Here is a 13956-nt window from a genome sequence, read left to right on the forward strand (position 1 = left end):
CATATGGCCCACAAAACTTTACTATCTGATGCTTTAATGAAAAAGTATACCAATTCCAGGTGTAGAGGTCTTAGTCTTAAAGCTACATAACTACCTTATATAAACAAATACATTTTTCTAAATCAAAGAAAGCATAAAAATCATTTTCTTCCAGTTCTACCATCTCTTCTTAGGAAAAGAATTACAAAACTTGCAATGTTATGCAAACACATCTAGTTTCAACTATGACTTGATGGCTTTATTCTTCCCATACCCCAATTAGGAATTTTACAGTCATTTTCCAAAGTATGTATTTCATACAATCATGCTTGCATTTGATCAAGGCTAATATTTCCTAAAACTAGTATCTCGGGGACCAAATACTGTATCCGGGTTGCTAAAATTACCATAACACATACTACTAACTCAGTCTCTACTTCTAAAGTGCTATTCTAAAAAGCTGTGAAAGGCCAGGTGCAGTAGTGCACACCTGTATTCCCAACACTTTAGGAGGCTGAACTGGGAAGATCACTTGAGCCTAGGAGTTGAAACCAGACTGGGCCCTCTCTAAAAAAATAAAAATAAATTGGTCAGGTATGGTGGCTCACGCCTGTAATCCCAGCACTTTGGGAGGCCAAAGTGGGCAGATCACCTGAGGTCAGGGGTTTGAGAAAAGCCTGGCCAACATGGCAAAACCCCATCACTACTAAAATACGAAAATTAGCCAGGCATGGTGGCACACACCTGTAATCCCAGCTACTCAGGAGACTGAGGCAGGAGAATCACTTGAACCTGGGAGGCTTAAGTTGTAGTGAGCCAAGATTGCGCCACTGCACTCCATCCTGGGTGACAAAGCAAGACTTCGTCTCAAAAAATAAAATAAAATAATAAAATAAAATAAATTAGCTGGGCGTGGTAGCATGCCCCTGTTGTCCTAGCTACTCAGAAGCTAAGGCAGGAGGATCTCCTAAGCCCAGAAGTTTGAGGCTACAGTGAGCTGTGATCACACCACACCACTGTACTCTAGCCTGGGTAACAGAGAGAGAGATCCTGTCACACATACACACACACACACACACAGCCATGAAAAACATGATGTAAAAGTTCATTTCAAAATTTTGGTGCATACAGAGCTAGTGGCAGCAAACAGAAGTTCTGATATCACCTACTGATGTCCACCAAATGAAAACACAAAAGAAAGACGTTTGCTTTGTAAGATGCAATCTCCAGCATTCTCCACAGAGAAGCACCAGCCATGAGTCCAGGGACATGAACTTAAAAAAACAAACTATTCAATTTTCAAAAAGTGCACAGGTTAGGGTGGTCTAACTAAGGAGGTTCCAAGAATATATCAGACACTTTGGATTATCAGTTTACATTTACTATGGCTTAATTCCACTCTTGGTTTATACTCCCCAACCCAAAATCCCACCATAAAAGATTGCCCTCCTCCATCAAGTTTATACTCTTGAGATATTTATACAGTTGTCTATTTCTGCTATTGTGGTTTAGCCAAGTTACATGGTTTTCATTTATACTTTCTTCATCAGTCAGCCTCTCCAGTCTCTTAATCATTCCTGTGGGTCTTCTGTGAACTCTCTCCAGCTGATCCCCAACGATCTGGTAATGAGGTGCCTCCAAATGACTGCAGCCTTCCAGGGACAGCCTCATTAGTCAGCAGGATGAACTCACTCTCCTCAGTTCCATGACATACTACTCTTGAGCAGGCAATCCCCCAAATCACAGAAATCTACTGTGCTGCCGTATTAGACTGTACCTCATTCTATAACTCCCAGATTTGGACACTGGGGCATGCTAGAATGTGCTAGAAGCCAGAGGATAAATGACCCATGTTCCCACAGCATCTGTTTCACTAGAGGATGAGTGACTGGGGAGAAAAAAAAATTTCATGTTAAATCAAACTCATAGATAATAAAACAGAATGTAATATCTGCATGAATTTCTAAAGATAAAACATGGATATGTTGAATATATTCATAGATATTCTGAACTTGAAGCAGAAAGGCTGCTTGGGCCTCTGCTCCCGGCACCAAGGAGTTAACATATCCTTTACCACTAGAGGTACTTGAGCCAAAACCCTCACTCAACTTCTGATCTACTGTGCATTACCTTACTCAGACCATATACTCACATTTTAAATGATATTATTTTTCTGCTATGTTTCCCCATCCTAGATATCTATATTTATTTTCTCTTTGCCTAAAATCTTTTGCTGCAGGAACACGTGTCATTTATCTTCTGGCTTCTAGAACATTCTTGCATGCCCTGATGCCCAAATCTGGGAGGCATGAAATGGGGTTACAGTCTAATTCACTCGATAATTCACAGACTACCAACATCTATAGGTTCCTCTTCATCGTTCATTCTTCATTCATTTCACATTTCTTGAGCATTTGCTATATACCGGGCTATGTGCTAAAAGCTAAAGTCACAAGGATAAATAAGACAGGGTGCTTTCTTAACCTCAGTGAACTTGGTCCGCCATGGGAGAAGGACAATGCAATGTTGCAAGTGCCATAAAAGAGGAATAAGCAAAGTATGGAGGGCAGAGGAAGGAGAAGTAACTGTATGTGCAAGTGGAAAAGCAGAGACAACAGAGCTGATTACTTAAGAATGAGTAAGCAGGCTGAGCATGGTGGTTCATACCTGTAATCCCAGCACTTTGGGAGGCTGAGGTGGGAGGATGGCTTGCGCCCAGGAGTTCAAGACCAATCTGGGTAACATAGTGAGATCCCATCTCTAAAAAAAAAAAAAAAAAAAAAGCTGGGTGTGGTGGTATGCACCTATGGTCCCAGCTACTCAGGAGGCTGAGGTGGGAGGATCATTTGAGCCCAGGAGGCTGAGGCTGCAGTGAGCCCTGACTGCTCCACTACATTTCAGACCGTGTGAAGAGCAAGACTCTGTCTCCAAAAAAAACCAAGGTGTTTAGAAAGACCACCTGGGGCTAAACTAGGATGACTACCATGTAGTGGTTAAGAGCATGAATCTTACTACTGAATGATCTTAGACAAGTTACAGCAGGTCCTCAAACGACATCAGTTTCATTCAACACTGTTTTCTTATGATTTTGAGGAGTAAAAAAATGGACTCCTGGCAGGCACCAATGTGTGGAGTTCACACATTCTCTGTGTGGGTTTTCTCTGGATACTTGGATTTCCTCCCACATCCCAAAGATGTGCGCTTCAAAGTTAACTGGCATGTCTAAAGTGTCCCAGTCTAAGTGACAGTGAGAGGGGTGTGTGTGTGTGTGTGTGTGTGTGTGTGAGAGAGAGAGAGCAAGAGCAAGAGAGAGAGAGAGAGACAGCACACAAGCGAGAGAGCCCTGCAACAGAATGGCGTCCCATCCAGCGCTGGTTCCCAACTTGCACCCTAAGCCCTGGCCACCCTCAACCGTGGACTGGAATAATTGGGTAAATGTTATAATTATCTAACTTGTTTTTATCAATCTTTCTTATACATACTGCTCTCATTTATTTTAATATGTATATTATGTTCTGGTCTTTATTTAAAATAGTTTGGTGATATTTTTGTGACCAGAAATATGCCATAGGAACTTAATTCTTGTTTATATCAATTAGCCTATGGTAAAACTGGTTATCAATATACATCATTTTGTTTGAAGGAGAAGTTTCTAAGAACCTATCAACATCAAGTGAGGACTTGCTGTAAACTTCTCTTCAGTTGTCTCATATGTAAAATGGAGATGCACTGAGAAAAGATATGAATCCGCTGCTCTTGGGGAGCAAGACTTGGAGAATAAGGACAAGGAGAATTGCTTGAGACTGAAACTTTACACCCAGGTGATATGGAGTGCCTTGGGGGACAAGGCTGTATGCACAGACCAGGCTGCTGGGTTGCCAGGTTATGAGGGTGGTTTGTGCCAGGCCACAACAGCCCAACCCACAGCAAGTGAGGAAGATGGCTTCAATCTACCTGAAGGACTCACTGGTTTTCCAGAGAGATTCCATGTGGAAATAACTACAGCAACAATCCAAAATAATGGATTTTCCAGTGTTCTCTGAAGGATGATGATAACAAGAATCGACCTTTATTGAGAACTTACTATGTGCCAGGCACTGTATAAAGTGCTACATCTGTATTATCTCATTTAACTCTCACATCAACCATATGAGGAAAGCATACTTTATCCATATTTTATAGATTAGGAAACAGAAGCACAGAAAGCTAAAATAACTTGCCTATAGCCATCTAGTTTATAAGTGAAGGAGTCAAGCAATGTGATTCCAGAGTTTATACTCTTTCTCTACTCTTAACTGGGAATACTGATGTATCAAAAAGAACTTCCAGAAGAGGGGAAAAAGATATTATTCTTGGGATAGGAAGAATTAAGCTCAGAAATATTTAATTTGAAATTTTAGCCGGGCGCAGTGGCTCACACCTGTAATTCCAGCATTTTGGGAGGCCAAGGCAGGTGGATCACGAGGTCAGGAGATCGAGACCATTCTGGCTAACATGGTGAAACCCTGTCTCTACTAAATATACAAAAAAAAATTAGCCGGGCATGGTGGCACACACCTGTATTTCCAGCTACTGGGGAAGCTGAGGCAGGAGAATTGCTTGAACCCAGGAGGCGGAGGTTGCAGTAAGCTGAGATCACGCTACTGCACTCCAGTCTGGGCGACAGAGCGAGAGTCCCTCTCAAAACAAAACAAAACAAAACAAAAAGGAATGTTAAAGGAATATGACTTCATTTTAGACTTTAAGCAACAACAACAACAAAAAGATGTTTTTTAACCGAGAGAGAAAAAGGATCACACATTTTAAATGAAGTAACTCTGGGGACAATGTGAAAGACTCTGAAGGGGGACAGACCCATTAATGAGCACAAGATAAGGGGCTACTGGTCCAATGGAGTAGCTATACACTGGCCACAATATAGACAGGGTCCAACATAGACCCTCATTAGTCACATTGGTTGAGGGTGGCCAGGGCTTAGGGTGCAAGTTGGGAGCCAACCCTGGATGGGTTGCTCTCCTGCTTTATGCTCTCAGAAGCAACAGGATCAATGATCTGTGAGGTCAAATGAATAAACAAGAGGAAGAAGCCAAGGAAAAAGGCAAATTTTCTATGGTTGGGAGCCTGGATAAATGAAGGAGAATTAAGGAGGCAAAGCAAACATGAAAGAAAAGATATATTAGTCCAATTTCATGCTGCTGTTAAAGACGTATCAGAGACCGGTTAATTTACAAAGAAAAAGAGGTTTAATGGACTCACAGTTCCATGTGGCTGGGGAGGCCTCACAAATCACGGTGGAAGGTGAAAGGCATGTCTTACATGGCAGCAGGCAAGAGAGAATGAGAGCCAAGCGAAAAGAGAAATCCCTTATAAAATCATCAGATCTTGTGAGACTTATTCACTACCACAAGAACAGTATGTGGGAAACTGCCTCCGTGATTCAATTATCTCCCACTGGATCCCTCCCATAACACATGAGAATTATGGGAATTATAATTCAAGATGAGATTTGGATGGGGACACAGCCAAACCATATCATTCTACCCCGGCCCCTCCCAAATCTCATGTCCTTACATTTCAAAACCAATCATGCCTTCCCAACAGTCCTCCAAAGTCTTAACTCAAAGTTCACAATCCAAAGTATCATCTGAGACAAGGCAAGTCCCTTCTGCCTATGACCCTGTAAAATCAAAATCAAGTTAGTTACTTTCTAGATACAATGGGAGTACAGGCAATGGGTAAATATACCTGTTCCAAATGGGAGAAATTGGCCAAAACAAAGGGGCTGCAGGGCCCATGCAAGTCCAAAATCCAGCAGGTCAGTCAAATCTCAAAGCTCCAAAATGATCTCCTTTGACTCCATGTCTCACATCCAGGTCACGCTGATGCAAGAGGTGGGTTCCCATGGTCTGGGGCAGCTCCATCCCTGTGGCTTTGCAGGGTACAGCCTCCTCCCCAGCTGCTTTCGTGGGCTAGCACTGAGTGCCTGAGGCTTTTCCAGGTACATGGTACAAACTGTCAGTGAATCTACCACTCTGGGGTCTGGAAGATGGTGGCCCTCTTCTCACAGCTCCACTAGACAGTGCCCCAGTGGGGACTCTGTGTGGGAGCTTCAACCCCACATTTCCCTCCCACATTGCCCTAGCAGAGGTTCTCCATGAGGGCCCCACCCCATAGCAGACTTCTGCCTGAACATTCAGGAGTTTCCATACATACTCTGAAATCCAGGCAGAGGTTCTCAAACCTCAGTTCTTGACTTCTGTGCACCCACAGGCTCAACATCACGTGTAAGCTGCCAAGGCTTGGGGCTTGCACCTTCTGAAGCGACGGCCCAAGCTGTACCTTGGCTCCTTTCAGCCACAGCTGGAGCAACTGGGGCACAGGGCACCAAGTCCCTACACTGCACACAGCAGGGGGGACCTGGGCCCTGCCTTCAAAACCATTTTTTCCTCCTAGGCCTCCAGGTCTGTGATGGGAGTGGCTGCTATGAAAACCTCTGACATGCCCTGGAGACATTTTCCCCATTGTCTTGGTGATTTGGCTCCTCTTTATTTATGCAAATTTCTGTAGCCAGTTTGAATTTCTCCTCAAAAAATGGGTTTTTCTTTTCTATCGCCACTGTCAGGCTGCAAATTTTCCAAACTTTTATGCTCTGCTTCCCTTTTAAATGTAAGTTCCAATTTCAGATCATCTCTCTCAAATTCAAAGTTCCACAGATTTCTAGGGCAGGAGCAAAATGATTCCAGTCTCTTTGCTAAAGCATAACAAGAGTGACCTTTGCTCCAGTTCCCAACAAATTCCTCATCTCCATCTGAGACCACCTCAGCCTGGATTTCAATGTCCATATCATCACCATTTTGTTCAAAGTCATTCAACAAGTCTCCAGGAAGTTTCAAACTTTCCCACATTTTCCTGTCTTCCTCTGAGCCCTCCAAACTGTTCTAACCTCTGCCTGTTACCCAGTTCCAAAGTTGCTTCCATATTTTCAGGTATCTTTACAGCACCGCCTCACTCCCAGTACCAATTTACTCTATTAGTCCATTTTCACACTGCTGATAAAGACATACTAGAGACTGGGTAACTTATAAAGAAAAAAGGTTGAATGGACTCACAGTTCCACATGGCTGGGAGGCCTCACAACCATGTCAGAAGGCAAAAGGCATGTCTTACGTGGCAGCAGGCAAGAGACAATGAGAGCCAAGCGAAAGGGGAAATCCCTTATAAAATCAACAGATATTGTGAGACTTATTCACTACCATCAGAACAGTATGAGGGAAACCACCCCATGATTCAATTATCTCCCACTGGATCCCTCCCACAACAATGGGAATTATGGGAGCTAAAATTCAAGGTGAGATTTGGGTGGGGACACAGCCAAACCATATCAAAAGATAATGAGTAGAGAATTAAACATGTTAAGTTTGGAGTGTCTACAGGATATCCAGGTGAATACATTCAAAAGGTACATAGAAATACATTTGTATCACACGCAAAATGTAGTCCTTCGTGTGTAGCATTTTTTCACTTAGCATAATGGTTCTTAGATTCATACATGTTGTTACACATTTCGGTAGTTCACTCCTTTTTCCTGCAGAGTAGTACTCCATTAAATGGACATACTGCAATCTGTTTATCCATTCACCAGATGAAGGACATTTGGGTTACATCCAGTTTGGTGGTATCATAGATAAAGCTGCTATGAACATTAAGCTACAAGTCTGTGTAGGCACATGATTTCATTTCTCTTGGGTAAATATCTAAGAATGGGATTGCTGGGTCATATGGTAAGTATCTACTTAACTTACAAGAAACTGCCAAACCGTTTACCAAAGCGGCTGGACCACTTTGCATTTCCACCAGCAATGCACAAGAGGCAGGTTGCTCTACATCCACCAACACTTGGTACTGTCTTAATTTTACCCATTCTAATAGGTGTGAAGTGGTATCTCACTGTGATTTTAATTTGCATTTCCCTAAGGACTAACAATATTGAGTATTTTTTTCATGTGTTTATTGATTATTTGTATTAGTTTCTTTGAAGTATCTATTCAAATCTTTTCTTTTTTAAAAATCGAGCTGTTTGTCTTCTTATTATTGAGTTGTAAGAGTTCTTTATACCTTCTAAATGTGAACCCCGAATATCTGAGACAGGTCTCAGTTAATTTAGAAAGTTTATTTTGCCAAGGTTGAAGACACACGCCCAGGACACGGCCTCATGAGGTCCTGACGACATGTGCCCAAGGTGGTTGGGGCACAGCTTGCTTTTATACATTTTAGGGAGACATGAGACATCAATCAAGATGCATACTGGCTCAGTCCAGGAAGGCGGGACAACTTGGAGTAGGGAGGGGGGCTTCCAGGTGAGAAAAATGGTTGCATTATTTTGAGTTTCTGATTAGCCCTTCCAAAGAAGGCAATCAGATATGCATCTATCTCGGTAGGCAGGGGATGACTCTGAATAGAATGGGACACAGATTTGCCCTAAGCAGTTCCCAGCTTTACTTTTCCCTTTAGCTTAGTGATTTGGGGGCCCCAAGACTTATTTTCCTTTCACATAAATATAAGTCCTTTATTAGATAAACATTTTGCAAATATTTTCTGTGGTTTGCCTCTTTATTTTCTTAACAGAAAATACACTTTTTAAAGAGTAGAAGTTTCTAACTTTGATGAAAGCCAACATAAATTTTTTCTTCATAGTTTGTGGTTTTTGTGTTCTATTTTTTAAAACTCTGCCTAGCTCAAGGTCACAAAGATTTTCTCCTGGTTTTTTTCTAGAGGGTTATCTAAATGTTTCACAAGAGAAAATCCTCTCGTCAAATTTTTTAACAAGAACTTTTTAAAACTCCTGCATTCCATTTATCTCATAGTCATTAAGTTTTATTCCCTTTGTTTCTTTCAAATTCAATGCCGCACGTTACCATGCACTATTTAAGTTACAGTCTTTTGTTGTTGTTTTTTTTTTTTTGAGACGGAGTTTCGCTCTTGTTGCCCAGGCTGGAGTGCAATGGCGCCATCTCGGCTCACCGCAACCTCCACCTTCCAGGTTCAAGCGATTCTCCTGCCTCGGCCTCCCAAGTAGCTGGGATTATAGGCATGCGTCACCACGCCCAGCTAATTTTGTATTTTTAGTAGAGACGGGGTTTCTCCATGTTGGTCAGGCTGGTCTCGAACTCCCGACCTCAGGTGATTCGCCCACCTCAGCCTCCCTAAGTGCTGGGATTACAGGCGTGAGCCACCATGCCTGGCCCCAGTTATAGTCTATTTCTGAATTTGGAAAGATTTTAATATTTTAATAGATTTTTCCTCTCTTCAATCTAGTAAACGGAATGCTTAAGTTTAGCCAAGGTTTTAGTCCCTCATTTCTCTCCAAATCCACATAAGACCTCTGCACCCCTGATACTGGTTCTTAAAACAACAACTAAATTCCACAACCCAGAACATGCACCTTGAAGTTAAGCCAGGGACAATAAACTAGTTACCCTTCTGGCTTTAACGAGAGTCTTTTATAAGATCATGCCCACCTTACTGAGTCACTCTAACCTGTGATGAGACTGGAAAATGTTGTCCTATAATCACTCACTGGTTAAATTAAAATTTAGGCTTATAAAGGTTAAGCTAACCAAGACAAAAGTAATTCTGCATTTCTTAATTCAATTTGGATTCTCTCTATTGCACCATTCTCTCTAAAACAAGCCAGAGTTCTTCAGACCCGTATTTCTTTTTGTATAGTATACACAAAGGCATAGCTTAGATTCAGCTGTCCCTGGAGTTGTTTGCCATTCATTCTCAGCACAGTTTAGAGAAAGCAGGAAAAAGGGATTCAAAGCTAATGTTGAGTATAACAGGGAAAACAAGAAGTGAGAATTTACCATTGCTCATTTTGTAACCTCATGGGGAGAAAAACAAAAGAGAAAACAGGCTCATCCATGTCACTGTCCCATTCTTAACCCTAAATCTAGAAAATACTAGCTTCAGTTTCCTCTTCCCTCCTATCCTGATGTGTTTTCTACATACAAAACTGACTCTGCTATGCCTGAGCCACAGAGGACAGGCCCCCATGTTCCCATCTCATGGCAGCTTTTATGCTTAGGTGACCTTGGACCACTGAATCTTGGCTATAACAGGAAGATTTTAAAAGTAATTCTTTGAACCTGACAAGCCGTCTCCCTCAATAAGTCTAGGAAGCTATTATTCCATTAACTGCGCCTGAAGTGGCAGGCACACAGCCAGATCTGCAGCCCAGTCGAGTGGAACTGGAATGGTCACACGTATACTTAAAAGCTAACTCTGCCTCTACTACCATCCATTACTTTCAATTCTGTGCTTATTTTTAAGGAAAATAAATTATTTATATAATTGAAAGGAAAAACAATGTTATTTAAATGAGCATTTTGTAGTTAAGATTCCAAGAAGAAAAACTCAACTAGCCACAGAAATGGCACCCTAAGACAGCTGGATTTGAAGGAGAAACTCAACACTTACCTATTCAAAACAAAATTTCTGTTGACCTAATAATCAGTTTTACCAAAGAAAGGTCTATTAATTTCTTCAAATGCATATTAAGAAGCGACCACATGCCAAGCAATATGTTGGACCCTAAAGATTCCAGAATGAGTAAAATATTCTCAACACTTTAGAAACATAAAAGCTTAGTAAAGAAGACAGACAAATAAATAATTACGTAGTTATACTTCCATGTAGTAAAATCTATGAGGTGAGCATAGAGGGTATGGATGGATACCTTAATCAAGATCAGCTCTTAGCTTCTCAGGAAAGTTCACATCACCCTCCTGGAAGCAAAGTCAACTCTTCCATAGAGTTAACAATGCTTTGGGGGTCAAGGAATACAAAACACTACCTATGAAGTATTACTTATTCTCAGGGTCAATGACTCTCTTCAACACTGGTCAGAGGGGATTCTTGGACCACATACATAGCACAGAAAAAGCACTCACTGGAAATACCAACTTATTTATCAAAATTATACACGATCTGGTCAGGCACAGTGACTCATGCCTGTAATCCCAGCACTCTGGGAGGCCGAGGCAGGCAGATCACCTGAGGTCAGAATTTCGAGACCAGCCTGGCCAACATGGTGAAATCCCATCTCTACTAAAAATACAAAAATTAGCCAGGCGTGGTGGCAGGCGCCTGTAATCCCAGCTACTCGGGAGGCTGAGGCCGGAGAATAGTTTGAACCCAGGAGGCAGAAGTGGCAGTGAGCCAAAATGGTGCCATTGCACTCCAGCCTGGGTGACAAGAGCGAAACTCCATTTTAAAAAAAAAAAGAGGCCGGGCGCAGTGGATCACACCGGTAATCCCAGCACTTTGGGAGGCCGAGGTGGGCGGATTACGAGGTCAGGAGATCGAGACCACCCTGGCTAAAATGGTGAAATCCCATCTCTACTAAAAATACAAAAAATGGCCGGGCACGGTGGCTCACACCTGTAATCCCAGCACTTTGGGAGGCCCAGGCAGGTGGATCACAAGGTCAGGAGATCGAGACCTTCCTGGCTAACATGTGAAACCCCATCTCTACTAAAAATACAAAAAATTAGCTGGGTGTGGTGGTGGGCGCCTGTAGTCCCAGCTACTTGGGAGGCTGAGGCAGGAGAAAGGTGTGAACCTAGGAGGCGGAGCTGCAGTGAGCCGAGATCGCGCCACTGCACTCCAGCCTGGGCGACAGAGTGAGATTCGTCTCAAAAAAAATAAAATAAATAAATAAATTAGCCGGGTATGGTGGCGGGCGCCTATAGTCCCAGCTACTTGGGAGGCTGAGGCGGGAGAATGGCGTGAACCCGGGAGGCGGAGCTTGCAGTGAGCCGAGATGGCGCCACTGCACTCCAGCCTGGGCGACAGAGTGAGACCTTCGCCTCAGAAAAAAAAAAAAAAAAAAGAAATTACACATGATCTAACTGGAATGTGGTATTCTAGATTCAGCTTGGGTACAGAAAAAGGAAATTAGTGGAGAAACTTGTGAAATCCAAATAAAGTCTATAGTTTAGTAATAGTATTGTACCAATGTTAATTTCTTAGATGTGACAGTATGTGCCATGGTTATGTAAGAAGTTAACATTAGGAGACACCGGTGAAAGGTATACAGGAATACTCTGTACTATCTTTGCAACTTTTTTATAAATTTAAAATTATTCCACAATTTAAAACAATTTAATTACATATGGTGCTCCCCTTTACATTCTCACTCCCCCTTAGAATTCTAATCATGTCTCCCTAATCATTGCCCCAATTCAGGTTAATGCCGGCCTAAAACTTTTTAAATATCTTTTTAAACCCCTTTCTATGAACTGTTTGCACAGCCCACCTGGGATTTCTTCTTTACCAAGACATGAAAAACTAGATCACACTTGGGAAGTTTTAACTGTTTTCTGTTCCTAATAGGTTTACCATATATACCGGGGGTACCTTGAATTTGAACTTCCCAAAGCGGACACGAGAGGGGTTAAAATAACATGCTCTGGGTCTCTGGATAAAAGCAAGGGGACATTACAGAAAATATGTTGTATATTAATAAATTATCTAATCTCTGGCCAAAAAGTACAATATATATAAAATCAATTAACAGATGTTAACTATTAGCATCTCAACAGTAACAAGCTGCACTGAAATAAATGCCTTCGCTCTGAAAAACATGATGCAAATTGCTCAACTATTCAAGATAACAAAAACTCATAAAATCATATGGAACCGTTCAATTAGACTAAATGACAAAACATATATCTACCATGACTATTTAGTTTCTAATAGCTAAGTGCACCCATCTTTCTCTATAAACCCTATCTTGTAGAACAGTCTTCAAAAGAGCCACCAGGAAAACATCACTATGGTGCTGTAACACCATATCAACAGCTCAGGCATGCGTGTGTGTACACACACATACATACACACAAACTGCAATAAGGTTAAACAACCTCAAAAGTTTGAAAACTACTATATGAAAGAACATTAGTGAAGGCTAAGCATTCAGAACCCTTCAAAGAAAAAGAAACCAAAGAAAAAGAACTGAAATTTAAACCCAAGTTAGTTAATAGCTAAAGTCATTTAAAAGGTAAAACGGTCAGGCACAGTGGCTCATGCCTCTTCTCCCAGCTACTCAGGAAGCTGAGGTGGGAGGATGGCTTGAGGCCAGGAGTTCAAGATCAGCCTGGGCAACATAGCAAGATCTAATAAATAATAAATAAAAGGTAAAATGATATACTAGAGTCCATTAAGGTCGTAAAATCTGATCTATTACATGGTACTAATATGTTGATAGTATTAAATAAATATTACACAACAGTACTCTGACCTGGACCACTTACAGAAAGATGAACAAGAAGAGTAATTCCTCTAAAATATTTCAACTCCCACATCTCTATTCAGCCACCAACCATACTTTATCTATTTACAAGTCTTTCTGTAATACAGGACTGTGGTGAGATTGCCCAGGACAGAATGGGCCCTCAATAAATGCTTTCTGAATGAATGACCAAGCGGCAGTAATCTATCTCTGAGGTATTCTTACAAACCAATTCAATATCAAGACCTCAGAAGCAGAACATGCTGTATGCCATGCTACCACATTTAGGGGCAGGCAAGTTAATTGAAAAATAATTAACAGCGACTAATGTTTGTTGGGAGAAAAAAAGTCCTATCATGTAAGTCAGAAAAATAAATGTAAAAACTATAACTTGAAAATGGACAAAAAAGTGAATCTACTTATAACTTTCTAACATTGAAATACAAGATGTTCTTTAAGGAGTCTTTCATTATCCAGAATAATTTTACAAAGAAATTTGATACCAACTTAAATTAGTAAGTTAGACCAATTAGTGAATGGAATGAAGTCCAAGCCCAATTATGTGTTCAAACTGTGTGTCCAATGCCTTGGGTGATTTTTTTCTCTTCAAGACTGCAGAAAAATGCAAAACAACCCTCTTGACTGCTGAGAAGGACTAAAATCATTTCTTTTCCTCACAAGTA

At 41.4% G+C, this 13956-nt stretch overlaps 1 protein-coding gene across 13 annotated transcripts in view; it reads right to left on the reverse strand.

Moving 5' to 3' along the window:
* Positions 1–13956, reverse strand: part of AREL1 (apoptosis resistant E3 ubiquitin protein ligase 1) — a 51738-nt gene that overhangs the window by 34783 nt on the left and 2999 nt on the right. For 4 of the 13 annotated variants that reach the window (XM_063596329.1, XM_063596330.1, XM_063596327.1 and 1 more), the window contains exon 2: positions 2647–2739. The exons of 8 other annotated variants lie outside the window; for them this stretch is intronic. The gene's annotated coding sequence lies outside the window, so the exon portion shown is untranslated. Of the gene's footprint in view, positions 1–2646; positions 2740–5550; positions 5658–13956 lie in introns of those variants that run through there. One more of the 13 variants, XM_063596328.1, reaches the window with a different exon arrangement.

The sequence above is a fragment of the Pan paniscus genome, chromosome 15 (assembly GCF_029289425.2).
Source record: "Pan paniscus chromosome 15, NHGRI_mPanPan1-v2.0_pri, whole genome shotgun sequence".
Lineage (NCBI taxonomy): Eukaryota > Metazoa > Chordata > Mammalia > Primates > Hominidae > Pan > Pan paniscus.